At 36.6% G+C, this 12,947-nt stretch overlaps 1 pseudogene; it reads right to left on the reverse strand.

Moving 5' to 3' along the window:
* Positions 1-11,787: 11,787 nt before the first annotated feature.
* Positions 11,788-12,746, reverse strand: LOC123569779 (uncharacterized; annotated as a pseudogene).
* Positions 12,747-12,947: the final 201 nt, after the last annotated feature.

Consider the following 12,947-nt stretch of genomic DNA (forward strand, 5'->3'; position numbering starts at 1 on the left):
TAATGTGGCGATTATTATCATAGTTCCAGGTGTACAAATCAAAATGAAGGAAGGTAAAAAGAATAAAAATATGAAAATATGTGGAGGACAAATATAGACAACTTTTTGAAATATTTGTCTGTAAAGTGAAAAAAAAAGATAAGGCAAATGCAGAATAGGATGTAGACCTCATTCTCAAATGTGAGAGATTTGGACAAGTTTAAATGATAAGATGGCATATTTAGAAAGGGATAGATTAATAATATAGAAGTAAGGAAAAAATTATTAAATTGAAAGGCAAGCAAAGAAATGGCTCAACGGTGTAGGTAGTGAGATTAGAGCTAGGTAGGAGGATCAATGACAGTTTTGGTCATCTGGTGGCAGAAAACCAAGAGTGTTTCTTCCAACAAAGTGACAATCTAAAATAGGAGAGAATGTCAAATGTCACCTCCTGAGAGTTAGGAGATGGTGACTGAATCCAAGTTTTGAGGAGATTAAATAATATTTAAAATAGATGTGAGAATGAGAGGATTTCTCTTTTTTAACTTATTTCATAATATGCATTGTCTCGGCTGTTAATAAAAATTGGGAATCTTGTTCATGATTACAATTTTTCTCATCACTCTCTTCGAATTTGTGTTCTTGGTTTCTAAATTCTGTCAATACCACCAAACAAATATCTCTCAAATGCACATCTTTCTATATTTTATACCATAATATTATTTCACAGCATTCTCTCATCTGGGCTCTTACAATATCTTGCTGACTGAAATCATCTACCATTTCTTTAACTCTTGCAACAATTTTTCATAATGTTTTCAGTTATCTGTTAAAAGAGTTTATCTAATTGGTCCATATGATAAAGTGGAAAAATACTAGCATGAGAAAGCCTATGACCGGTACCTGATTAGATTTCTATTCTAATCTTCCCCATACTCAATTAGTGTGCACAAACTGATGCTCTGAAAATTTTCTTAATTGAAATCAAGATGCGCACTTAATTGTTAGTTCATTTGTTGTTTATATTTTACAATGTACTTCTTTTCTGCCTTTATTAGTGAATTTCCATTCTTTAAGGTTCTGGTAAAATATCTTCTCTTCTGTCAAACATACTCTTTCTTCCTTTATTTCTTATGTTCCCAAGAATTTTCCCTTATATTTCCAAAATAATTTGTGCCTGTATATTATATTGTGCTTATCCTATGAAATGTTGCTTAAAATATTTAAGTGTCTATCATTTTTATTTGAATGTCTGCTACTTCACCACATAGTCATTAACTTCTGAGTAGATGTGTTATTTTCCAGTAAATATTGTGATATATATATAAAACATAACAGTAAATATTGTTATATATATAACATAACACCATATATATGTGTGTGTTTGTGTGTGTGTGTAAAATGAAATGTAAGATTTCATTTTCTGATTATGATTTTTTAATTCATTCATTCATTCATTCATTCATTTTTTGAGATGGAGTCTCATTCTGTTGTCCAGTCTGAAGTGCAGTGGTGCGATCTTAGTTCACTGCAACCTCCGCCTCCTGGGTTCAAGTGATTCTCCTGCCTCAACCTCCTGAGTAGCTGGCATTACAGGTGCGTGCCACCATTCCTGGCTAATTTTTGTATTTTTAGTAGAGACGGAGTTTCACCATGTTGGTCAGGCTGGTCTCGAACTCCTGACTTCGTGATCCTCCCACCTCAGCCTCCCAGAGTGCTGGGATTACAGGCATGAACCACCGCGCCTGACCTATTTATTTTTGACACAGAGTCTCGCTCTGTAGCCAGGCTGGAGTGCAGTGGCAAGATCTCGGCTCACTGCAATCTCTGCCTCCCGGGTTTAAGAGATGCTTCTGCCTCAGCCTACAGAGTAGCTGGGGCTACAGGTGTGTACCCCCACGCCCAGCTAATTTTTATAGTTTTAGTAGAGACCGGGTTTCACCATGTTGGCCAGGCTGGTCTTAATCTCTCGACCTCGTGAGATTTTAAAAATATTATTAGAAAACAGCATAAGCTTAGTTTTATCCTATCTATGACCTAAAGGGCAAATAAAGGTTCTTCTACGTTGGTATTGGTTTTCTTTTCTGGAAAACTAATGGCAGGATAGAATACCGAAATCCATTACAGGTCAGCATATAGGTTGTGAATGCACAGTTTTTCTGAAAATGTTTTTCCCCAAAATATTTAGATGTTTGAGCAGTCCTAGGATATATTTATTCAGGTAGAGTAATTATTCCTAAAATCTCATTCGAAGATGTATTTACAGACTCTGAGAAACATGTAGAAAAGTGTCAATGTCAGAAGTGGGATTAGCTGCCAGGTACAGTTTGGAAATTCTTTAAATGGGGCTAAAGCTCTTGAGTAGAGGAAAAAAAAAAATTGTTTTCCCATTTGCTTTCTTAGCATTAGTTATCATGGAGGAAATATTAGTCTAGACATGGCTAGATAAATTTTAAAATCATTCTGAATAAATAATAATTGATTATTTTTTACAGCTAATTGGAAGCTAAAAATCAATCTGTAATCTTTAGTGTGACCAAATGTTTCAGAATTTTAAAAATAGTAATTTATAGGTTAATATTTATTATAAAAATTGTTTATTCAGACCAATCAATACTATGTTTCTGTTATTTAAGATCAACTTATAATCTTATTGATATCAGAAAAAGGAAATAGTAAAAATTATATTAATATCCAATACAGTATTTACTCATACTTACATTGCTTCAATAAAGGTTTTGCTTTGGCATATAGTAGCTAATTGATAAGTCCATAGAAGTGTGTAATAGTGACTTAGGTCATGGGGTACACCTTCGTCTTCAGTCTGTGCCTGTTTTTAGACACTTTCCCCTATGATACAATCTAGTACAAATGTAACAACTTCTTCAGTTCTTCCTAGTATTAAAGAATCCTCTGGTCATTTTCAGTTAGAAGAATATTTGCCATCTAATAAATAGGTCTACTCCAATACAACAACGAAACTCCAAGCTTTATTCCAAGTTAAATCTTTGCTCCTTGTCCAGCATGAGCACAGTGCTAGTCAAACTTTTGGAAGGAAAGGGATCTAGACCAGTTTATTCTCTGTCTACCTATTTAGTATCCTATTCCTCCTTCCTTATTCACTAAGCTGCTTCTGGTGATCCCAGAATTGAAAGAAGAGAGCAAAGCTGAAGAGGTAAGATGCAAAAAGGTCCTCCTTTCCTGGCATCAATGTAGGTAGGTTTTGTTACCTCTGGTCTTGAAGTCACTAGGTTAACACACCCTTGGCTTGGCAGATAATAAAAGCAAGCTCCTTTTTTTTGGCCGTGGGAGTAGGCGGGGGAGCTTATTTGTGAGTTCTTCAGAGATACCCATTGGGGATATTTGACTAGACTTTCTTTGACATGCCCATTATATTTTCTTCCTGGTGATCACTTACAAATCTTCTTTCAGTACTGAAAACTTTGGCATTCTAGCCACTTTCTTATGTATTTGTTTAGGGGTTGATGGGGAGTCCCTCTCTAAGCATTATGGGAATCCTTTAAGATGCCTATAGGTTCCCATTCTCTGATAAGTGACATGTATTTGGCAAACAAAGCAAATAAAACTAGCAAGAATAGAAAAAAATAAAAAAACGTATACTTTTTTTCTCCATAGTCAGTGAAAATATAAGCTAGAAAGCATTGACTGCAATGCAAAATTTAAATATAGATACCCTTGCTCTGAAAAAAATAAAAAGACTCTGTTAAAGGTAACAAATTAATGTTTTTAAAAAAGAATCTCCTCTTCCACAGTCTCTTTAACTGTTATTTTTTTTTTAATTGTTGTTTAACATCAAGCTCCCTCAGACATGGGGATGCTTAGGGAATGCATGTAGATCCTCACAGGTACCTGGGAGCCTGAGACACAACTCAAGGAAAAGCCCGCTGCCTGCTGGCTTATCTCTCTTTAAGCTTTTAGTCAGATACACAGTGTGCTGAGTTGGGATGGACCCACCACACCTACCCAAGACAGACAAGCAAACCACCAAGGAATTGCAATGTCTGTACCAAGCTATAATTAAACCTTGGATCAGGGGTAGATAACAACTTGCCCCTTCAAGTCCTTGTCTGAATGCACTTTGGCACTGACAGCCCAGAGCCAGGATAACTGCAGCATGCCTCCCAAGATGCCACAGTATGTGTCCACCAAACCCTGTGTTCAGGTTACCTATTAAGGCAGACAGCAGTGGCAGACTACAGGGCTTCCCATGTCAATACAAGCTGGAGTTCATTCTGAGCAGTCAGTGACAGTGGAAGCTGGGCAGGGGTGAAAAGTGGTAGGTAAGAAGCTAGCTACCAAGAACCCATCTCAAGCAGGCATTGCAAGGCAGGCCCACATGTGAAGCTCCAAAACCACTTTCCTAGGGACTTACCTTTAAAAACATAAATGTCATGATTAAGAGTTTCAACATGTCAATCTCACAGCATTAAGCCCCTAGTGGTTCAGGTATCTCTTGAATGTGGAGCCCCGTCAGACTGCACTGGTTGTTACCCATGAAGAGACCCCTGACTACAGATATCTATATATCTATATCTATATCTATATCTATATCTATATCTATCATGCACACTTTCAATCTCTTTCTCTTACTCTCTCCTCCCTTGCCTTTACTATCTTGCTCTTTCTCATTCATTTTTCTAATTTTCTTCTGACACCTGAAGATGAGTCTCTTGTCTTTAGATTCCCTAAGCAGGTATAAGTTCCTAATCCAGTACATCCCCCACCACCACTTCAGGGGTTAAAAATTTACCTCAGTAAGGGGCTTAATTAAGCCTCTCTTAAAACACCTATGGGAATGAAGGAAGCAGGAGCAGTACTCACCATCCTTCCCTCATGAGAATGGAGTGAGGTGTTGGATAGAAAATGGACTCACCAAACCAAGTGAGTCCAATGCAGCAGTGAATCCACTGAGGGCAACACATTGAAAAATCTCCCCAAATAAATTCCTCCCTTTAATTTCCACATTGCTTTTCCAATTGTATATCATTGATGTGTAGTCAAATGAGTGATCATACTATTAAAAAGCACCTCCTTTCTAAGACTACACTGGTTATCGCCTATGAAGTGGCCTGTGACTGCAGGACACCTCTCTCTCTCGGTCTCCTCTCTCTCTCTCTCTCTCTCTCTCTCTCTCTCTCTGGAGTCACTTCATACAAAATGGATATCTTGTTAAAGGTGGACACGTGTATAAGCAATCATAAAGTAAATATAGATATGTGTGTGCTGTATGTTTTATAACCATAAGCTAAATTCTGCAATTTAAATAATAATCTCCCCTGAAAAAAACACTGAATTTTGCAGACACATTCTTGAAAATTCAAATAGTTTTTGCGACACTATACTCAGAAAAGCTAACAAGCATATGTATTTCCCTAATTAACCTTAAATTATCAAATCAAACAGTCAATGTCTGAAATAACTTAGAAAAATTTGTTAGCGTGTATATTTTGTTCTCCTTTATTTCTAATGGCAGAAGTTATAAGATATTTGTTTAGTCTGTGTTTTTGTTTTTTGATTTGGGTTTTTATTTTAGAGATGGCTTCTCATTCTGTCACCCAGGCTGGAGTATGTTAGTGTGATCATAGCTTACTGTAGCCTAGAGCTCCTGGTCTCAAGTGATCCTCCTGCCTCAGCCTCTCAAGTAGTTGGAATTACAGGGTCAAGCCAAAAGCACACCCAGCGCATTTAGTCTGTTTTAAAATGAGTTGCTGTTTCAACTTATCTTGTTTGGAGGGGTTCAATAATTCATTTCCATATACCTTAAGCATCTATTTTTCTGGCTTACATTTTCCTGGCCTAGCTCCCTATTTCTCACTTTCTAATAAAATTCATCTACTTTCAATAACTCAGTTTATGTATCTTATTTTTTTCCAAAGTCTCTATTATCCTCTCCTTGTGTTCATTGTGTAGTATTTCCTTCCATAAGAACTCCTAAAAATCTCAATATTAAAAACTATCATTTAGTACAGAATAATTTGTTGTGGACCCACTTGAATCAGTGTCTTAATTTTATTTTATTCTTAAGAAATGTGAGGCTGTAAAATATTTTTGTCATTATAGGTCACAATCTCTTTGATGATAAGTGCTATAAGTGATTATTCTGTGGAAGTAGGAGGGAAATGGAGTTACAGAATGTAAATAAACAATAAATAGAGAGATGAATTGACAGATGATTAAATAAACAAATAATTTCAGGAGTTTCACATGGTGCATGCTGACAATATGACATATACCAAGGATAAGGATTTATTCAAATTTTCATACTTACTACCAGAATGCAAAATGAAATGTACAAAAAAGGAAAAGAAAAAAAACTAAATAAATATATTTTTTTAATTAAAAAAAAAAACAGGAGGAAGAACAGAAGGATTTAATTACTTTTTTCTTTTTCACAAGACCCTTAAAGCTTAAAACTTCAGGCAATGCATATGATTTTGTTTTTTATTAGTTTAAGAAATGTGTCTTTTTTTTTTTTTTTTTTTTTTTTTTTTTTTTTTTGAGACGGAGTCTCGCTGTGTCTCCCAGGCTGGAGTGCAGTGGCGCGATCTCGGCTCACTGCAAGCTCCGCCCCCTGGGTTCACGCCATTCTCCCGACTCAGCCTCCCAAGTAGCTGGGACTACAGGCGCCGGCTACCAGGCCCGGCTAATTTTTTTGTATTTTTAGTAGAGACGGGGTTTCAACGTGTTAGCCAGGATAGTCTCGATCTCCTGACCTCGTGATCCACCCGCCTCGGCCTCCCAAAGTGCTGGGATTACAGGCTTGAGCCACCGCGCCCGGCCAAGAAATGTGTCTTTAGTTATCACTCTTTTTGGCTAGAGGAAGAAACACTAACTGCACACTCCTAAACCTGGCAAGATTAGAATTGAGAGAACATTAAGAAGCACAATAATGAACCAGGCTCTATGTATGGAACGAGAACTGTGAGGAGAGTCTCTAGTACATAGAAAAACAAGGATAACCTTGCCAAAGAAGGTTTCAAGGCAAACGCAGATAACATAAAGAAGATTATTAAAAAATAATAAATGGAAATCATAAGTGGAAATATGTGGAAAAATAATAAGTGGAAAATAATAAGTGGAAATCATAAAGGATAAGGCATTTGTGAAGAACTGCTTTTTTTTTGTCTCCTGGTATCTGCAAAATATTTGTTTGAAGATTGGATGAATAAAGTCAAGATTTTGTAGAATTCCTTCTATAGCTGAGAAGATTCCTTCTATAGCTGAGAAGATGCCATTTCTTCTTACTACTTTAGGTCTAGTGCTTAACATACATTAGGTGCTTAATAAATATGTACTAAATAGGTCAATTTTTTCCAGATAATTAAATATTGAATAAGTTAGTCAATTAAATACTTTTTTAGGTTTTTAATTAGAGACAACTTAATGCAATATGTAATTTTTATTTTGTATAATAGAAAGTGAAAATAAAAAATAAAGAACTACACTATAGTCACTTACTATATTTACACTATATTTACTTACTCAGAGGATCCTACAGATTAAAAAACATGCATCTTTAAAGCTCACATTAGGAGGGGTTGAAATGTTTAAACAACTATTGCTGGCTATTTCTTATTTCAATAGTTTTTCCCTGTTGGAAGATTTTTAAAGATTTTATACAAATTGGAAACTTTTCTGTCTCTGTTTCATAAAACAGACCCAAGTATAAAAACACAAAGACTAGAAAGTATTCTAAATAGTGAGATTTGAAATTCATATAGCCTTAGAGATGCAACATAGATAGAAGTAATTTTCTACAAAAATTGGCAACCATAGCAACTGTACAGAACACATTAAAGAGGAATACAAATCCTTGTAAATCAATGTTGTTTAAATTAACCAGTATCTAGAAGAAATAGTGCTAGCTGGAGCTACAAAAATATAATTTAGTAAATTTCTCCCCTTAATATGTGAATTTAAGAAAACAACATGACAATAATTTGATTGAAAAATATTGATAGAAAAAATAATTATATGGATACATATTGATAAAACTTGTATAAAATTGTTTAGAAAATGTATGAGAAAAAAAACATAGAACATAGACATATACAAATAATTGAAAGTGATAAAAGAAGAGATGTTGAAATAAGATTTGGGTCAGATATATAGAAAGAAGAAGTAATTCAAAATTATGAACATATCATAAGCTATTCAGAAATTTAGATTCATAATATTAATATGGAAGGGAAGTGTTGGGAAGGGAAGAGTGTGGTCCCTTTAAATGATACGGAAGTGGGGAAGGGAAGCACTGGGTAGAGAAGTGGTTCCTGGCTGTGGCTCCACCTTCACAGACCTAGGTGAGGACAGGCATTTCCTACCCAAATGTCACATTTCCTAAGAGCACCCTGGCCTGCCAAGCCTCCATCCTGTGCCCATAAAAACCCTGAGACCCTAGCAGGCAGGCACACAGGTGGCTGGACATTGAGAAGAGCACATCAGCAGAGGAACACACAGGCAGCTGAACCTCTTGACAGGCACCTGCACCTCTTGACAGGCCCTGGCATGCCGACAGGCCACCAACGAGCAGGCCACTGACCGGCAGAAGCAGAACGACACAGAGTTTGGCTGGGCAGACAGAGGAGAGCCCAAGATGCTGAGCAGCCTGACTCCAGGCAAAAACCTTCCCCTTCCATCCCCTTCTAACTTTCTTTGAGCTAACTCCATTCAATAAAACCTTGCACTCATTCTCCAAGCCCAGGTGTGATCTGATTCTCCCTGTACACCAAGGCAAGAACCTGGGATACAGAAAGCCCTCTGTCCTTGTTTCAAGGTAGAGGGTCTAATTGAACTGGTTAACACAGCCGCCTATAGATGGCAAAAACTAAAAGAGCACCCTGTGACACACTCCCACTGGGGCTTTGGGAGCTGTAAATATTCACTTTTAGGCACTGCTATGGGGTGGGAGCCATACAGCCTGCCCGTCTGTGTGCTCCTCTAGAGGTTTGAGCAGTAGGGCACTGAAGAAGTGACCCACATCCCCATCGCAAGCTCTGTTAGGGGGACAGGAAAATCTTTCTCGTTTCAGTACTATCAAGGTTCTAAAAGGAAAAGGATGGCAAACTCAAAGTAGTCTATTGTGAATGTTGTTTAATTACAAAGTCAATTACTTACAAACATATAGTTTTAGGGGACCCACAAAGGTACTGTAGTAACTGAGCGCTGGTAATAACAAGGTATTATAATCTTCCGATCCAAAGGAAAAGAAAGGGGAACATATTTAAGAAATCAGATATTTCAACATATCAGAAACATGCAGAAGACAGAAGAACAGAACATTAAATAAGGTCAGGGGTCTTGAAATAAATGCAATTTTTGCCAAACATAGAAGTCAGAAGCTTAAAGCAACTTAATAGGAAGGTAGATGAGAAAATAAATACTCTAACTTCATCTTCTCCCTCCCCACAATCTCCTAATGAGGCTTTCCATTGTCTGGCCCTCGCTGAAACCAGAGACACAGAGCACAATTGATGAAATAATGCAGATCAATTTCCTGGGCTGGAACCTAAGGAAAAGGCAGACAATGAGGTAAAAATAGAGGGACATAGAACAGATAGAACAAGCAGCCACGCTTAGGTTGTTCAGTTAATCTTCACCGTGGTCATTTCATGATAGTTTTTCCTAAGTATTCCTTTTACTTCTGTCATTTTTCTTTGTTTTCTTGATAAACTCCAATGTTAAAATATTCTCTCAGGTCCAAATAACAGTGCCGCTGATGATTCTTGTGCTCCTGTTTCTGTAGACCAGTAAACCATACCCTATTAAGAAGTATTGTCTTGTATCACCTTTTATACTTTGGAAGTACATGTTGTTGGATTCCTCAAAAGTTTTGAATCTGAGACAGGATTTGAGATACGTGATTTGTGAAGGCAATGCTCCCACAAAAGAAACAGAGAAGGCAGTGAGAGAATTAATGCAGAAAAGGGGAACTCTTCCCGAATAGAAATGTTTATGAAATCAGAAAGTTAGTTTCTTTAACTGAATAAACAATGCAGAGGGGAAGAAATTTGAACATTGGAGACACAAATACATTAGTAATGACTTTAATTATTGCAACATATTCAAAGACCACCAAGATATGTCATGATATTACTGATGCAGAAAAAGCTACGTTGTTTAAATTTTTGAAATGTAAGAAAAAAAGAGAGGAGGGACTTTTTAGATCATCTTTCATTATAAAACTATCCCTGTGTTTTCTTGCTCTTTTTAGACTACGACCTCCTTTGTTACTCAGCACTCTCGCCAGACACAAACACATTCTTTCTTCAAAAATTTCTCTAAATTTTCCATTTATTTCACCACTGTAAATCGGGAAAACAGACATCAAATTGCATTTGAATTCAATTTCAACTAAAAATTACACTTTGTATTAGGCAATTCGAGAGTGGGAGGGCTGTGCTTGATCTTACAGGGTAGGGAGTGAGGAAACTTAAAAAAAAAAAATTGTATTTTTAGTAGAGACGGGGTTTCTCCATGTTGCCCAGGCTAGTTTCAAACTCCCGAGCTCAGGCAATCTGCTTGCCTTGGCCTCCCAAAGCTCTGGGATTACAGGCGTGAGCCACGATGCCCAGCCAAGGGAATACATTTTTAAGGACTCCTGATGCTTTCTTTCCAGAGAGTTTTGTACCTTAGATAGTAGTATAAGACTGATTATTCCACAGTACCTTTCCAGCAATGAAGATCATCTTTGTTGGTTTCCAAATATTTGCCAATTTTATACACACAGAAAAAAAAGGTATATTACTATTTAAACATACAAATCTTATATTTCTAGAATATTTGAATATTTTTATTAGTAGTTTGTATTTCTTCATTTAGGTCCTTTGCCATTTTTCTATTGATATGTTAGTGTTTTTCCTTTCCTTACTAACTTTCATAAAATAGTGTCAATAATATATTAAGTCTATGTCTCTCATATTTTTTGCGTGTGTATTTTACAAATATCCTACAGTATAACATTTTATGAATATTGTCAATAACGTAAAAATGTTTGGCATTAGTCGAAAATATAAAATGTTTGTTAACAGTATCCAGAACTGCTGAATTTTGCTCTGATCTCTAACAGTTCAGCCATCACTTACAATTCATATTCACTTGAACTTTGTATATGCTAAGTCTATTGTTACCAGAGCAACTTCAGGAGCTTGTGCCAGGCCCACTTAATTTCCCTGCCTCCACATGTGTCTACCTACTTTTTTTCTTGAAAAGCCTTAAAGGATAGTCAGGGTCAGACCAATTAAACTAAGTGTTATCTGCGAACTAGCAAGAGGTTAGAAAGTTTGTTTGGATTGTTGATGACAAAATAGACTGCTTCCTTCTTTAATGAATACACATAATGGCAAGTACTTTAATGAATCCATATCCTACCAGCAAAAGCCAAGAAAGTTGCCTTAGGGAGGTCAATGATTTTTTATGTGTTTTTAGTGCTCATTTTATGTATTTGTATGGCTGAATTAATTAGCACCAGGACTATGTAGGAAAGCGGCACGAAAACAGCCACTTTTACCTAATGTGAGTAAGCATGACATAAATTAATTAAAATGGAGTCATTTCTTGTGTGTTTTCAGATGTTATTTTATCTATTTTGAAAGAAAGCTTAGCTGAACAGTACAAGATATTATTAACACACATTAGTAAACTTTTGTATGTCACATTTACCTGTCAAAACTCAGCATTTTCTTTAGTCCTTCTGTTTCTTTCCTATTTGTGGCTGTACAATGATGTTTTACTCACTTTCTTTATTATTCACATAGAAAAGATATAATAAATCTCTCATAAGGTTGTCCTTCAGTAACCAAGGGTGACTGGTTCTCGGATCCCCCCATGGATGAAGGGGTGGCCTGCCCGTCTACATCTGTGGGTATATCTGGTTAGGTGGGATGAAACACTGAGAAAAGAAATAAGATATGGAGACAAAGTATAGAGAAACAATAGCGGGCCCAGGAGACTGATACTTAGTATATCAAGGACTTGTATTGGCACCGATCTCTGAGAGTTTTTATTGATTATTATTTTTATTATTTTAGTAAGAGGAATGTGGTAGGAGAGCAGGGTGATAATAAGGAGAAGATTAGCAAAAAAACATGTGATTAAAATAATTTATGTCATAATTAAGTTCAAGGGGAGGTACTATGCCTGGATGTGTATGTTGGCCAGATTTATTTATTTATTTATTTTTGTCTAAATATTTTAGTGGAGTAAAGAATAACAAAGCAGCATTACTGCCAACATGTCTCACCTCCCGCCATAGGGCAGTTTTTCGCCTATCTCAGAATCGAACAAATGTACAATTGGGTTTTATACAGAGACATTCAGTTCCCAAGGGCAGGCAGGAGACAGTGGCCTTCCTCTATCTCAACTGCAAGAGGCTTTCCTCTTTTACTAATCCACCTCAGCACAGACACTTTACGGGTATCGGACTGGGGGACAGTCAGGTCTTTCTCATCCCACAAGGCCATATTTCAGACTATCACATGGGGAGAAACCTTGGAAAATACCCATCTTTCCAAAACAGAGGTCCCTGTGGCTTTTCACAATACATTGTGCCCCTGGGTTATTAAAACTAGAGAATGGCAATAACTTCTACCAAGCATACTACTTGTAAATATTTTATTAACAAGACACGTCCGGCACAGCCCTAGATCTCTTAAACCTTGATTCCATACAACACATGTTTCTGTGAACACAAGGTTGGGGCAAAGTGGCTGGAGCAAAATGGCTGGGACAAAGTTACTAATTAACAGCATCTCAACAAAACAATTTTTCAAAATACAGGTCAAAATGGAATTTCTTATGTCTTCCCTTTCTACATAGACACAATAACAGTCTGATCTTTTTTTTTTTCCCCTACACACGTATACCAAAATTTTCAGATGTTCAAGTCTCTGATATGACATGACATAGAATTTGCATATAACCTATGTACATACTCCTTTATACTTAAAATT

The sequence above is a fragment of the Macaca fascicularis genome, chromosome 17 (assembly GCF_037993035.2).
Source record: "Macaca fascicularis isolate 582-1 chromosome 17, T2T-MFA8v1.1".
Classification (NCBI taxonomy): Eukaryota; Metazoa; Chordata; class Mammalia; order Primates; family Cercopithecidae; genus Macaca; species Macaca fascicularis.